Source organism: Barbus barbus (genome assembly GCF_936440315.1).
Source record: "Barbus barbus genome assembly, chromosome: 39".
Classification (NCBI taxonomy): Eukaryota; Metazoa; Chordata; class Actinopteri; order Cypriniformes; family Cyprinidae; genus Barbus; species Barbus barbus.
Genome location: NC_136717.1, coordinates 11,968,333 through 11,982,592, shown reverse-complemented (window position 1 = coordinate 11,982,592; position 14,260 = coordinate 11,968,333). Strand labels below are relative to the sequence as shown.

Below are 14,260 nucleotides of genomic sequence, written 5' to 3'. Positions count from 1 at the left end.
AATGCAGGATCTAGAAAAAACAGAAAAATGCTAAATAAATGAACAAAAACTATTTTTAAAGCTTGGGCTCCTAAACATTAGATCACTCGTAACCAAAGCAGTTATTGTAAATGAAATGATCACAGATAATAATTTTGATGTACTCTGCCTGACTGAAACCTGGCTTAAACCAAATTAATATTTTGGTCTAAATGAGTCTACTCCCCCAAGCTACTGTTACAAACATGAGCCCTGTCAGACTGAATTTCCTCCTATTAAATTCAGATAAGACAGAGATATTACTTATTGGACCAAAAAACAGTACACAGAATCTCTTGGATTACAATTTGCAACTAGACGGATGCACTGTTACATCCTCTAAAATCTGGGTGTTATATTAGACAGCAACTTGTCCTATCAAAATCATATTTCCCATGTTACAAAAACAGCATTCTTCCATCTTAGAAACATTGCCAAGCTTCGAAACATGCATTCATGACCTCTAGACTGGACTATTGTAATGCACTGCTAGCTGGTTGTCCTGCATCTTCAATAAACAAGCTACAGATAGTCCAAAATGCAGTGGCTAGAGTTCTTACCAGGTCAAGAAAATATGATCATATTACCCCAATTTTACAGTCTCTGCACTGGCTACCTATTAAGTTCCGTATAATTTACAAACAGGGTCACACACACACACACACATTTTAATATATATATATATATATATATATATATATATATATATATATATATATATATATATATATATATATATATATAAATTATGTTACATATAATGATTTAATACATTTTAATAGGCTTGTAAATTTATATAAAATATTTTTTTATGCATGAAAAAAAACTGTTAGCATAAATTCTATTTCCAATTAAAGCACTCTGAAAATAATGAGCTCAAAGTAATTGTTGATTAATGCCAGTTGTGGTAGAAACTATATATATTCTTTCTAAAGGGATGATCTGCATTCAACAGTTCACTGTTTAATTAAGCAAGCACAATGCTATGAGAGTAAAAGTCAACTTTGAATTAACACTCTAATCATTTATTTTAATTGCCTGAAAAAAATCTAATGCTTGATTCCTCTCAATCCATGGCAATTTGTAACATGGGCCCTCGGCAGACTTGGTCCCCTGACAGCGCTCATCCTGTATAAAGCATCTCTCTCTGTTTAAGGCTAAACCTGTATAAATCCATCAGTAGCTCAGAGTCATGTCCCAGACCCACTCCAGCACTGTCCCCTGGCTCGCATGTCCGTATGAACCCAGGGTGTGTGTGCTTGGGGGACCGCTGGGTTTGATTTACTCTGACCTCTGGGTGCAGACCTGAGAGGGGTCCACACTTGGATGTAGAGCTGTCCATAAATCTGCAAAAGGGGGTAATTATGGCCCAGGGATTTAGCGCTTCTCATGGATGCTGGTGGCTAATCCTGTCCTCCTTGTGACAGTTATTAGAAAGCACAGAGGAAGCTGCTATTCTGGTTGATCCACAGTTCAAACAAAATCAAGAATAAGTACAGCGCTGAAGGAAAGTTATAAATGTCTACTGATGCAATACTTAGCAAGCACCGTCATTAATATTACAAACCCTTAACCCTAAATATTAAACTTCAGCACACAACGAATCCCCCATCGTTTGCGATATGGACATGAAATGACGTGGCTTGTTGAAGAGAGGTGTGTTGATATATTTCTAAACAACTGCACTAATGATTTTCACCTGGATGATATCCCATAGACCTACAATGAACTCATTTGATTTACAGGCATGACACTCGTTTGATCATTTGTTGATCATTCAATGCTAACACCACATGACATTTTAGAGTCATTTGAAATATAAAGTTTTCCAAAAAAACATGAAACCCACTTTAATACAAACTCTGTGGAAACCACTCACAACACCTTAGCATATCATCAGTGGGTTTTGCTATATAAAATGTAAAAATCAAGCGAATAGGGATAAACATCAGGACAAAACAAAAAAATGAAAGTAGCAGGTTGTGTGGAACTTAAAACGTTGTGTGTTTTGTCCTGCCTTTCAGGAAAAAAAAACCACAGCATGCTCTAGAAGCAACCCACAGTGACAACACAGCTTGCTAACTTCACTTTAACAGCAGGAGACAAAAGCGTGACAAGGACAGAGGAATGATAGCGAGAGGAGGGCAGAAGGGACAATTAGGCCCACCTTAGTCCTTTCCGATGTAAAACAAAGGTCAGATATTTGTTTTTGACCTCTATATTTCTCCTTTGGAACATGTGACATGTTCTGTTTTAATGGTAAAAAAATATATATCAAGAAATCTCTGACTTATTCATAAACATATGCTGCATTTGTTATTCAATAAAGCTATTCTCAGCATTGCAGGGCACTAGAGCAGCCCCACCCTTGTATAATGAGTGTCACACATTCTCAATTTAAAACCAATCTAGTGGAGCAGTCAGGCAGCAGAACACACATGCACACACACATTCTGCAAATGTCAGCCCATGCATCACCCATTAACCAGCTGTGAATACCAGCAATGAACAAGACGAATGGAGTCTGAAGTTGCTGACTTTTAAGAAGAACCCATCTGATCAAGATTTTCCTACAGAACCTTTACTAAGGCCTTTTTTACCTTTGAAATGTTTCAGTTCTTAGAACATAATGCTGTTTTGTGTCAAAAACATTTTTAAAGCTTTTTAAGCAAGATTGTTAAAGGTGGGGTAAGCAATTTCTGGAAGCCAATGTTGATATTTGAAATCACCAAAACAAACACTCCCTTACCACAAAAGGGTCTCGCCCCTATTTTGATAGCTCCGCCCCACACATAAGTAGCCTGCGCAACCCAGGCAACGATTAGTTCTGTGAAACAAAGCAAACCAATGTTACCCCGTGTCTACACCTGACGCGAGCAGCGCGACAAAAAACTATAAAAAATTATGAACAAGATTTTTGTGTGGCTTGTCAGCGAACTACGGCTCCGTGTATTAAATGCCGCTCCATCTGAAAGCAGGTGATGGAGATTTACCGCTAATCCAAGAACCGGCTTTACTGACGAGATGCGCATGACAATAGCATGCGATTAATCGTGCAGCCCTACTTAAAAGTCTGCTGCTTATATAGGTAGTAGACAGCAAGGCAGCTCACTAGGTTTTTAAACAGAGCTTATGAACTCCTGACATGTATCTGCTATAAAAGTTAGCCTGCCTTTGAAAGTGGACAAAACCGGAAAACAATAACTGTCAGATCAGATAACCATGGCGAGCGTCTCTGTACAAAGCAGATAAAACAAAAGGCCGAACAGCAGTGTAAGTACCCATAAATCACCTCTACAAGCAGGTGCAGAAAGCCGTCGTGATTGGTTTAAGAATCTTCACTTGTGAAGAGCTCAGTTCACATCTACTGGGAAATCCTTCCGGGGATCATTTAAAGAGGAGCTAATCAAAGGCGAGGCCTGATAGGCAGCGTAATTTAGTTGATAAAACAGGCACAGGCTGATGTACGTGCTTAACTCCTCTCTTCCTGCTCTACTGCACCATGGTGAGCAGATATAAAGCAGAGTAGGACAGAATTTAAATGCCTAGCCACACAACAAGGACAGATGGAAACTGTGGCCATGCCTTTCACATGATGTTGCAACAGAATAAAGGGACAGTCATATTGTGGCTTCTGGTCAGCGTCTGTTTGAGGCCATTTTTATACTAGAGAACAGCTAAAAAGTTCTACTGTTGACTTATTTATAAGTCCCTAAATATCACTTTCCTTTAAATTGCAAATACTGTCTGCCTCATACCAATAACAAACAGAAAAGTTTGATTTGACTATGCATTGATGTATTTATTGGGTTGCATTTGTACTCTTTTTTTTTTTTCCTTTAGATAAATTGGTTGTTTGAAAGTGGCAGGAATGTAATCATTTTGGAAGGCATAATCTGTCAAGTGAGGTTTTTAGTTAGGTAGCCTACTAATATGTGCTGACCCAACTTTATTTTTCAACAGGAACAGTGTTGTAATTGTTTTGTTTTTTCTTTAAATAAAAACTAAAATATAAATATTAAAAGACAAACTTGAAGAAAAAAAAAATGAAATATTATATATATATCTAACCACTAAACCACACCAGCACAACAGTGGTATCAGCCTTTTTGGGATACAACCTACAACCTCTGGTTATCAATCCAGATACCTAACCAGACAGCCACATCTCCCGCATATTCATAATTCTTTATATTCATCAGCAGCTATCTATTCCGTCAAATTACTCACTTTAAAAAGGCAGTGCACTAAACATTATTCTTTTTTTCTTTTTCGGAGAGGCAATTCTCTCTTTTGGATGAGAGGTGCCATGGGTGCAACGATGGCCATTTGCACTTGGATGACCTTTGCCCTCACTTTATTCGGTCTCTCAGTCAGTCTCTACGGAGGCCCGTCTATAAAATCAGCCCATTCTATTGGGTTCTTGATGCCAGGCCACACTGATACCTTTTCTTATTACACTGTACTTTAGAACAAAGGACTCACTTGAAAAATGAGACAGAAAGTGTTTTGAAAAAAGAAAGAACTTCTCATACCAGGCGCAGATGGGTCTCACACTGAGCTAAGTTGAAAAATGCTGCCCAATTGATTTTACACAGTTGCACTCCAGGAAGCCAAAGATGGTGTTACCTTCCAAAGAAACAACTTGAAACATAAAATTGTTGCTGACAAATTACTGAAACATTATTATCATCATCCCCCATCTCACGTATTTGTAACAGATTCCAGAGCAGTAGTAAGTAAAACAGACCAGGCGATTAACAACGCCTTTCATACAAAACATGCATTGCATTACCATCTGTTCAGAGCTCTCAACAAAATTAAGCATGAAATTCAAAAAACTGTCCCGACACTGCATAAACAACATGTTTAATTGTTCAATTGTTCAATTGTCAACATGTTCACTTCACTTTAATGTATCATCATACAAGATGCGGGTAAACATTCATTTGGAGGTCTTTGCCCTGCAAAACTCAAACCACTGTGATGCTTGGGTGTTATAGGTGTGTGCACAAGTCTTGCTATGCATTTTCTGTGAGACTGACAAATAAGACTGTCCAAAAAAAAGTTTAAAAGACATGTGCCAAGGTCTTAATAATTTACTATTTGTATTCATGCAGGTTTCATATGGTTTTGAAAGACATTTATACCATTTTTGATCAAATGTTTAAATTTAATGACTGTAACAATGTCAAGCTTAAAAGTAACATTTAAATGTGATAGTACACAATCATTAAAAAAAATGAAATAAAATAAAATAAAAGCATTTCACTGTTATTTGTTCCCTAAGGAATAATAAAGATTATACAAAACTACAAGGTTTTCTTCTGAAGAATTTCTTTCTTTTATTGAGACTTTTTTCCCCCTTCATCAAGAGATTTGTTTCATGCTGACATTTTTGTCTTTATGCTTCCCAAAAATTGTTTTATACAGAACAACATAAATCATTAAAGATATGTATTTGAGTCATTGTATGTATGAAGTGCATTTATGATGTAATAAAGTTTAATATTTAAGGTAAGTGATTTCTTTAAATCAAGTAATAGTAATGGTGACCTCAGCAACAACCATTAAATATTAACAAATGAAGTCCATGCTATGAAGTCAAAATTTGTATCGCTAAAAGAACAGATTATCAAGATGAAGCGTTGACATCTGCGTCTCCCTTCTTGTCGGCGTTAACGGCCTCTTGTCGTGCTCTAAGCTTATCTGCTTTGCCCAGCTTGTTCTCCCATAGACCGCGATTGGCACTCAGATGGCCCGTGTCATGGGAGTCTAACATAAATTGAAGGCGTTCTAATGCAATAAAGTGTCGCAGCCATTGTAACACACTGGGAAGTTCCCTGTGGATAACGGCTTGCCGTCACACGAGACGAGACGGTCCGTAAATAAAAGTCGCCTGTGTCCTGCCAGACTGCGTCAAGCCAATAAAGTTTTAAAGGTCAGGACGGACTCAGTCTTGTCACCTAGAGTTATGCCCACTATTAGGCAAAGTGGTGCAATGCTAAATCAGATTTGTACACTGATAGACATACACACACTGGCACTTACAAACAGCCAGAAGACACACAAACAGACACGAACATACACACGCAGGTAAGAGACAGGAGCGTTGGGGCCTGAAGCAAGTGCTCACTTTGCATCAGTGTAATGTCTGGTACTGTGAATCTCTGGCATTTTCTTAAAGGTCTTCCAGCACAGGGGAGGAATCCGTTTAAGGTATTGCACCTAAAAACACACTCAAACAGCTTGGGCAGGTTCCATTTGAAAGTGAGCATCGCTGTGTTTGACGCTCTTCACTGTAGGCATCTTAAAGGCATTATTGGATATACTGTTTAGGAAGCCGGTTTATGGTTGCTTTATTTTAATCAGGATATTATTTTTATAACACCTGCAAAGTTCATGCTTATAGCTGTCAAGATTGCAGTGGCAAATAAAACAAATGTACTTAAATAGTGTACCATTTATCACGTGTCCCTGTTTAGTAAAAATAAACAATGCAATAATATGCTCCAGTGATAGCCCTTGGATGTACAACAGAGGGTTTTTAAACTTTTAAAAAAAATATCTCTAAAAAATATGTTCTATAATAAATTAATTGAAAAATAAGTAATTAAGATAATTTTTATTTGAACGCTTTATCATTAGAGTACGTTACAAACAAAAATCCAGAGAAGCGTTGCTTGTTGCGATTGGTTTAAAGAATAATCTCCATTATTGTTTGCCACTTGTTGCGTGGTTTATTAGTGTTTTCAACAAATAAAGCAGACAAACAGGTTTTTAAGATTCTTGAATGAGCTAAAAGTTTTAGCAAACCTAGTCAACTGTTTATCATTTCAATGATCAGCACATAATAGAGAGTTTAAAGGAATAATTGACCAAAAAATGGACATTGCCATCATTTACCCAATCTCCTGTCATTCCAAACCAACTTTGAAACTGAAACCGAGAGATGTCTGGCTCTCCGTTAAAAGTCTATTCCAACAAAACGCTGATGCATTAAAAAATTCATAAACGCTTTATATGATGAACAGAAATTTAGGCTTTTATTCACCTATAAACATTCATCAAAACATACATATAGCAAATCAAATATGGTAAACCGAAGCTCAACTCTACTTGCTTGAAGCGTGTCTGAGAATCCATTATGAACTTTTCGAAGCGTCAAAATGTGAAATTAACTTTAAATGGAGGGATAGAAAGATGGAAAAAGTCTTACGACTTGTGGGTGAGATGACAAATGATTACAAATTTCATTTTGGGGTAAATTATCTTTAAATTTTGTACAATATGTTCCTGCATGTTTGTTAAAAAAAAAAAAAAAAAAGCATGTGAAAATGCATAAGCAACCGTGGGTTACAAAATTGTTGGTAACACTTTAGTATAGGGACTAATTCTCACTATTAAACATATTCTACATCCCTAATCCTACCCAATACCTAAACTTAACAACTACCTTACTAACTATTAATAAGCAGCAAATTAGAAGTTTTTTGAGGCAAAAGTCGTAATGGTTTGCTAATAGTGGGAATTGGCCCTTAAAATAAAGTTTGACCAAATTGTTAAAAAAAAACAGCAACATTGAAAGAACGTAGGCTCGCTGTTTATAACTTTGGTGATCATCACTTATACTGTAACTCTTTACATTCATGTGTAGTGAAAACTAAAGGATCAGCACATGCTCATAGGAGAAGAAATTGATGATCACATATGGCAAATGCCAAATCACTTCCTCACAAACTCACACACTCAGATGAGTTTCAGATTCAGCATCACAGCGGTACGGATGCCTCCATTTGGGAGTCCATTAAACCACTAATTCACCAGTTATTTTTAACACTGTTTTTGATTCAACTAGACTAATCATTTTAAAAGACACGACTTGCTTTGAGGGAGCAGTTTTTTGACAGCAGAAGTCAGAATTGGATCTTCTGTCTTTGGGAGGGGTTATTTCCTTTGCGCATTCAGGAAGATCTCTAGAGGTTTTGGAGGTATTGTTTTCCTGCTGGGAATCCTGTTAGAACCTCTTTGCTCCTCCAGATTTAGATTTCTCCTGCAGTTTGCAGCACATCCCATCACAGCTCACTGTTTCACACTGTTTTTCTACTTCTGTCTAAGGCATATTTCCAGCCCTATAAAGTATTCCATGAGATTTGAGCACTATAATCAAAGTCTTCTGAAGTCATATGATGGAAAAATCAATAGGAAAAATCTTTGCCTTGGCCGAAGCATTCAGATTCTTCAGTGTGTTCTTTGCAAAAATAACAGCATATGAGTTCATTTTTGGGTGAACAGTATCTTTAAATGTGATACACACAAAAATCCGCAGCACCACTGAAGCGTTTCTTCTCTCTCTCTCTCCCCATTTTTGTTTATTAGCTAGAACACTGTAAGCAGGCCGGCCCATACATCCAAACCTCTGTCACGGTTGGCCAGATATTAAGAGCGTTTACTAAAATATGGATCTTTTGTGTCTGCTCTATTACAGGGGAATGCTAGGATAAAGCCATGCAGAGACAAATGACCATGCATTTATTATCTTTCCATTCTCTATTTCTACAAATATATTTACAAAAGTAATGCATATAAAACCCGAATTCCGAAAATGATGGGACATTTTTAAAATTGGAATAAAATGAAAACTAAAAGACTTTCAAATCACATGAGCCAATATTTTATTCACAATAGAACATAACAAATGTCTAAACTGAGAAATTTTACATTTTTATACACTAAATGAGCTAAATGAGAAAGGTATATAAAGGTTTTAGAACAACATATGCTCCCCTCCAGATGACGTCTATTTCAGGAATTCGGGTTGTAGTGTGGAATAAAGTGTCTGTATTATAATATTCACCACAAACATAATTTTGAAATGAAACTATGGATGAAATGGTATATCAGTGACAATATCGGCTTGGGCTATAATGACCCAAATGTAAATAATTATATTGGTCTGATTTGGACAATACAGTATACTCTTTTTCTATTCCTTTTTCTATAATTAAAATGCATATTGACAAGGAACAAAAAATTGTCTCATGACAGGTCAAGATTTTTTGGATGTATTCCCTTCAACAAGCAAATAAAAATATGAATAACAACATCATCCTCATCATCAACAACAACAACAACAATAATATTATATTTAAAAATCAGTTCACCGTTTCATTAATAACCAGGTTTCCGTCAATAATAAAATCAATAGCTCTCCTTTTTTTAGTTAGTTATAGACTATTTCACAAAATATAGCTATTTATATATAAAAAATAATAATTGTAGTGTAAGTGTAGATACACAGTGTTCAAGTTTAGTGGCACCTTTTTATGTCAGATGCGTCTTGCTGATATAATAAATAATCATCTAATACTTATAAATAAACTTCACTGTAAACAGCTACTATTATACAAAGTTTGGGGTCAATATGACTTTTTTATTTTTATTTAGCAAGGATGCATAATGATGTGCCAAAAGTGACCGTAAAGACGTAAAAGTTACAAAAGATTTATATTTCAAATAAATGTCGACCTTTTGAACTTTCTATTCGTCCAAAAATATATCATGATTCACAAACTATTATGCAGCACACGTGTTTTTAACATTTCTAAAATGAAGAAATGTTTCTTGAGCAGCAAATCAGAATATTAGAATGATTTCTGAAGGATCATTTTATACTGAACACTGGAGTAATGATGGTGAAAATAATTCAGCTTTGCCACCACAGAAATAAATTACATTTTAAAATGTACTGCAACTGAAAACAGGTATTTTAAATTGGAATACTACAGCAAAATATTAGGTTTACTGTATTTTTGATTACATAAATGCAGCATTCTTGGCATAAAAACTAAATAATCTTACAAACTTTTGAACGGTGGTATCGCTTGTAGTGCTACTAAGGGTATCTTGACTGTGGTTTAGTTTGTTTCAAAGCAGCTTCTCAATACTGCTTCATATGCATGCACACACATTCTCTCTCTAGTCTAAAGCTGTCAGAGAAGTGCTGTGGTTTGAGGCCAGAGATTTCTCTGTGTTTGAGCAGATTAACCTCCTGCAGACGCTCTGCAGGCCAGAAAAACATAATCACATCCTTCTGCGGAGTCAGAGACGAGACGTTCAGACTGCACGCCGCATCTCAGGTATACAAACAGTCGCAACACTCGCAAACAAACAAATACCCACACAACGACGCCTGGAAGTCTTCATCGATTAAACAGCATGAAGAAAAAACAGACATATCCTGTGCCTTCAATAAAATTCACAGTGCTAAACACCAAATTTGGGCTATATAATGAGCATGATTCTGCCAGTCAATGTCTGTGGTTTCTTCAAATCAGTCAGCGTTCTCTATTCAGCAACTGCTGCCTTCGAGGAATCCAGCATGAATGTTTCATCGAGGGAATAGCACAATTCAGATTGATGATTCTGTCAGACAAAAGGGCAGAGGGACTGTAAAACATCCCAAAACTACACATTCACCCTACAGTCTTGACTTCCTCTCTCAGGATGCGTTCGGTCCCTTTGCCTCGAAAGTGCGGTGCCAATAAAAACCCTGAACTTTTAGTGGTCCCAAGCGCATGGGGAGCAAAATCCTGCTATGGTTTTTTAATGAAGACAGAGGGTTATGTGAAGGTGAAACGTCAGGTTAAAATTATGTTACACTTCATTTGAAAAATGATGAAAAAAGGTCAACAGCAAGTCGATGAAACATCTTACTATGAACTTCTAAATGTATCTGCTCAGATGAGTGTGATCTCATCAATAAATAATCTACCCAAGGTTTTCTCATTAATGCTGTACTAGGAAGCCCTGGGCATGTGAATGGGCAGCACTGACTTCATAATGATGCTGAGATGTTTTGTAACAGTACTGTTGAAATCATGGGTAAATGACACCGCTCTGATGTATTCGTGAGTTGGCTGTAGTCAGGTATCCTGAGGATGCCAGGCTGCCCACTGGAAGCCTAAGATTTCTGTGCCAAATTAATACTGTGCCTTCATTATAAGATATGTATTTTACTGTGGTTTGAAATGGAATAAAAAGCCAAACACTTAAAAAGTCACAATGTTTACAGAAAAAAGATACTAAAGTAAAAACCTAATAATTGGTTAAATGGTTCAACATGTAATTTTAATGTAAAATACTGTACAATGTTTATGCAAAAACTATGTATAACATACAATATATGGTGAAAAATAGTAAAATAACATTCCCAGATGTGACACATCACATACAGTATAAAAATATTTTATTTCTATATTTAAGTTTAGCCTTATTTTTATTATCAGTAATGTACATTATAGGTGCTTTGTGTTACATTTGATGTTGTTCATTTATGAATTTAATGCATTTATTGTATTGCATTTTTTAAAGGCCATTTACAATGCACTCAGAGAACAAGCAGATTTTGGTATCTCAAGTAGATTAGCATATACACATTAAATGACTTGTTAATAAAATATAGGTTATGAATAGTAAAATATGCAGGCGCCAATATGCCATCACTATTATTTCTTTTGATCAACAGTAATTACTGAGATGAATTTCTGCCCAGAGACTAATTAAAAAATTCCCCTTGATTTCACAAACTGTTATTATTTCATAATTTGTGACTTTTACATTATGCATGATATCATATGTTAAGGTTCTTTGGCTCATAATGAATCTGTATAAATTTAGTTATTTAGCTCATCTCTAACAAAACATACTTTTGCTGCATTAAAAAGAAGGTCAATTAAGTTATTTCAGTATGTACAGTATGCTGCTTCACATGCGCCATCTCGCAGCATAAGGGTGAGACAAAGGTGACTGTCACTTGGTGTCTGAAAATGTTGTATCTTGAGGTGACAATAAGATGAATCTCTATCACTGGGACTGATCTGGTCACGGCTGCCCCTGTCTGCATTAAAAGTGTGGATTGATGTTACAGCAAACAGCTTCTATTGACAAATGTCAGAGCTTAATATTAGACACGAGTGTGAGTAATATATCAGAAGCTTAGACAAAATCAAATGTCACACTGAGCAATTGTTGGGTGGCAGACAATGCTATTCCCTGTTAAACAATGTCATCTTTAGTTTTTAATGAAGCAAGAATGAATATTAAGTAAATGGTTGCAAACAGTTCATCAAGCTGTAAATGGCTCATCAGGGAGTCCTTCTGAATTTCACATCTTATTGAGGGATCTGTAGTAGTTAAATCATCAAACAGCCCCCTACCTGTGCAACAAGTTAATATTATCGCCTGGAAAGCAAGCAGTGAAACGCACACTGCTGGATCTAGGGTCTTACTGTACATTCAGTCTAGACCTTGAATCAAGATCAATACCAGAACTTAAGCATGTTCATGGTTATTAAACTCATCAGATCTCTTAAAAGTCAAATAAAAAAATTGGAAAACATCAGAAATCACATTTACCCCAAAGGACACTACTGTTCCAGAGTTTGGAATCGGTAAGATTTTTCATGTTTTTAAAAGAAGCCTCTTATGCTCGACAATTTGCATTTATTTGAGCAAAATACATAGAGTATATAATAATTACATTTACATTTATGCATTTAGCAGACGCTTTTATCCAAAGCGACTTACATTGCATTCAAGTTACAGTTTTTACATTTTATCAGCTCTTGCTTTCCCTGGGAATCGAACCCATGACCTTGGTGTTGCTAGCGCCATGCTCTACTATTTGATTATAATTTTAAAAATGTAATGTATTCCTTTGATGGCAAAGCTGAGTTTTCAGCAGCCATTACTCTAGTCTTCAGTGTCACACAATCCTTCAGAAATCATTCTAATATGTCGATTTGCTGCTAATGAAACAATTCTGATTATTATCAACATTGAAAACTTTGTGCTCCTTAATATTTTTTTATGAAAATCTGAAACATGACACTTTTTTCAGAATGAATATATGAAAAACAAAAAGAGAGAATTATTCAAACTTCAAACAAAATTTCAATTGCAAATAAACTTTTGGAAATAGCTGAATGGTTAATATTTTCCCCTCATTCAACAAGGTGTTCTTTTCATCTCAAAGAGATTTCTTCTAGTCATTTCTCCCACATCATTTACAACCACAGCAACTGCATAGCCCTGGAAGCCTATATTTAAAAATTCCATGTTTTGTTGCCATAGTAAACCGTGACTGTCCTACATGTATTACATCTGATGTTACATTCTGCATTGTGGATAAAGTGAACATTACAAGATAAGCATGCTGCCCATTACCACATTGACAGTACATGCAAGTGTTCTACTGTTGTTAAAATGCAACTGCTTTCCTGGCACAGTTAATGTCCCTGACTTTCAAAACTCCTCACACCCAGTCAAATTAAATTAAACTTCCTGCTGTTTCTTCAAGTGACGGCTCTAGGCACAATGTTAAAAAACATATTCGGTTAATTTTCTTCCAGATTTAGTAAGGTAGCACGCAAAGTAAATAACATGCAAAACAGCTCCTTAAATGCAAGAAACAGTGACAAAACCACACGCAACAACCTCTGCCCTACAGTCACATACACTCATTATATGCCGTTACGCTAATTATTTAGATCCAAGCATCAAATTTGGTGGTTTCCATGGAAACTGCTTTTTATTAGCCACCCATATGCTGTGTCTCTTTTTTTGTTGAAGCATAAAGCAAAAAACATCTTCAAAGTAGGTGCAGCCACGTGTTGAAGTCTGGAGAATGGAAGATGCATTAATTACCAGAGATGAAAGCACTAATGACAGCGAGTCTAACGAAGCTGACTGATACAGCCTGTTGACTCTCATACTTAAAATAGAGAACATGCATTGAACAATAAACACCACCAAAGTCAAAGGGAACACTAATAAGGATAAAGCGTTTTTTAGAGATGTCGGTATAGCTCGTAATGGCTAAAATATAATGTGGCCCAAGAGAAACAAGCTCGAAAATAAATACACCTAAAACATTATTACAGATTTTTCTAATGAGTGGAGTATGGTTTCTCATAAAAAATAAATAAATAAATAAAATAATCACACTTATAATAAATCATATCTACTCTAGCCGATAGTTCTTCTAAGCAAACCTTACTATTAGTAAGTTATTCTACTTAAGCATGGCAGAAAAGCACAAATACATTATATGTAATCTTTAAGGATTTGTCTTATATATTTAATAATAAAAAAGACTAAATCTATCTTAAAAACTGTATGTCGGTGCTGGTACCTCATAATGGCTAAAATGTAATTTGGCCCAAGAGGCACTCCTACTTGA

At 35.9% G+C, this 14,260-nt stretch overlaps 1 protein-coding gene across 2 annotated transcripts in view; it reads right to left on the bottom strand.

Annotated features, from left to right (window-relative positions):
- The window catches only part of ppfia2 (PTPRF interacting protein alpha 2), a 101,036-nt gene that overhangs the window by 55,192 nt on the left and 31,584 nt on the right, over positions 1-14,260 (bottom strand). The gene's annotated exons all lie outside the window — the stretch shown is intronic.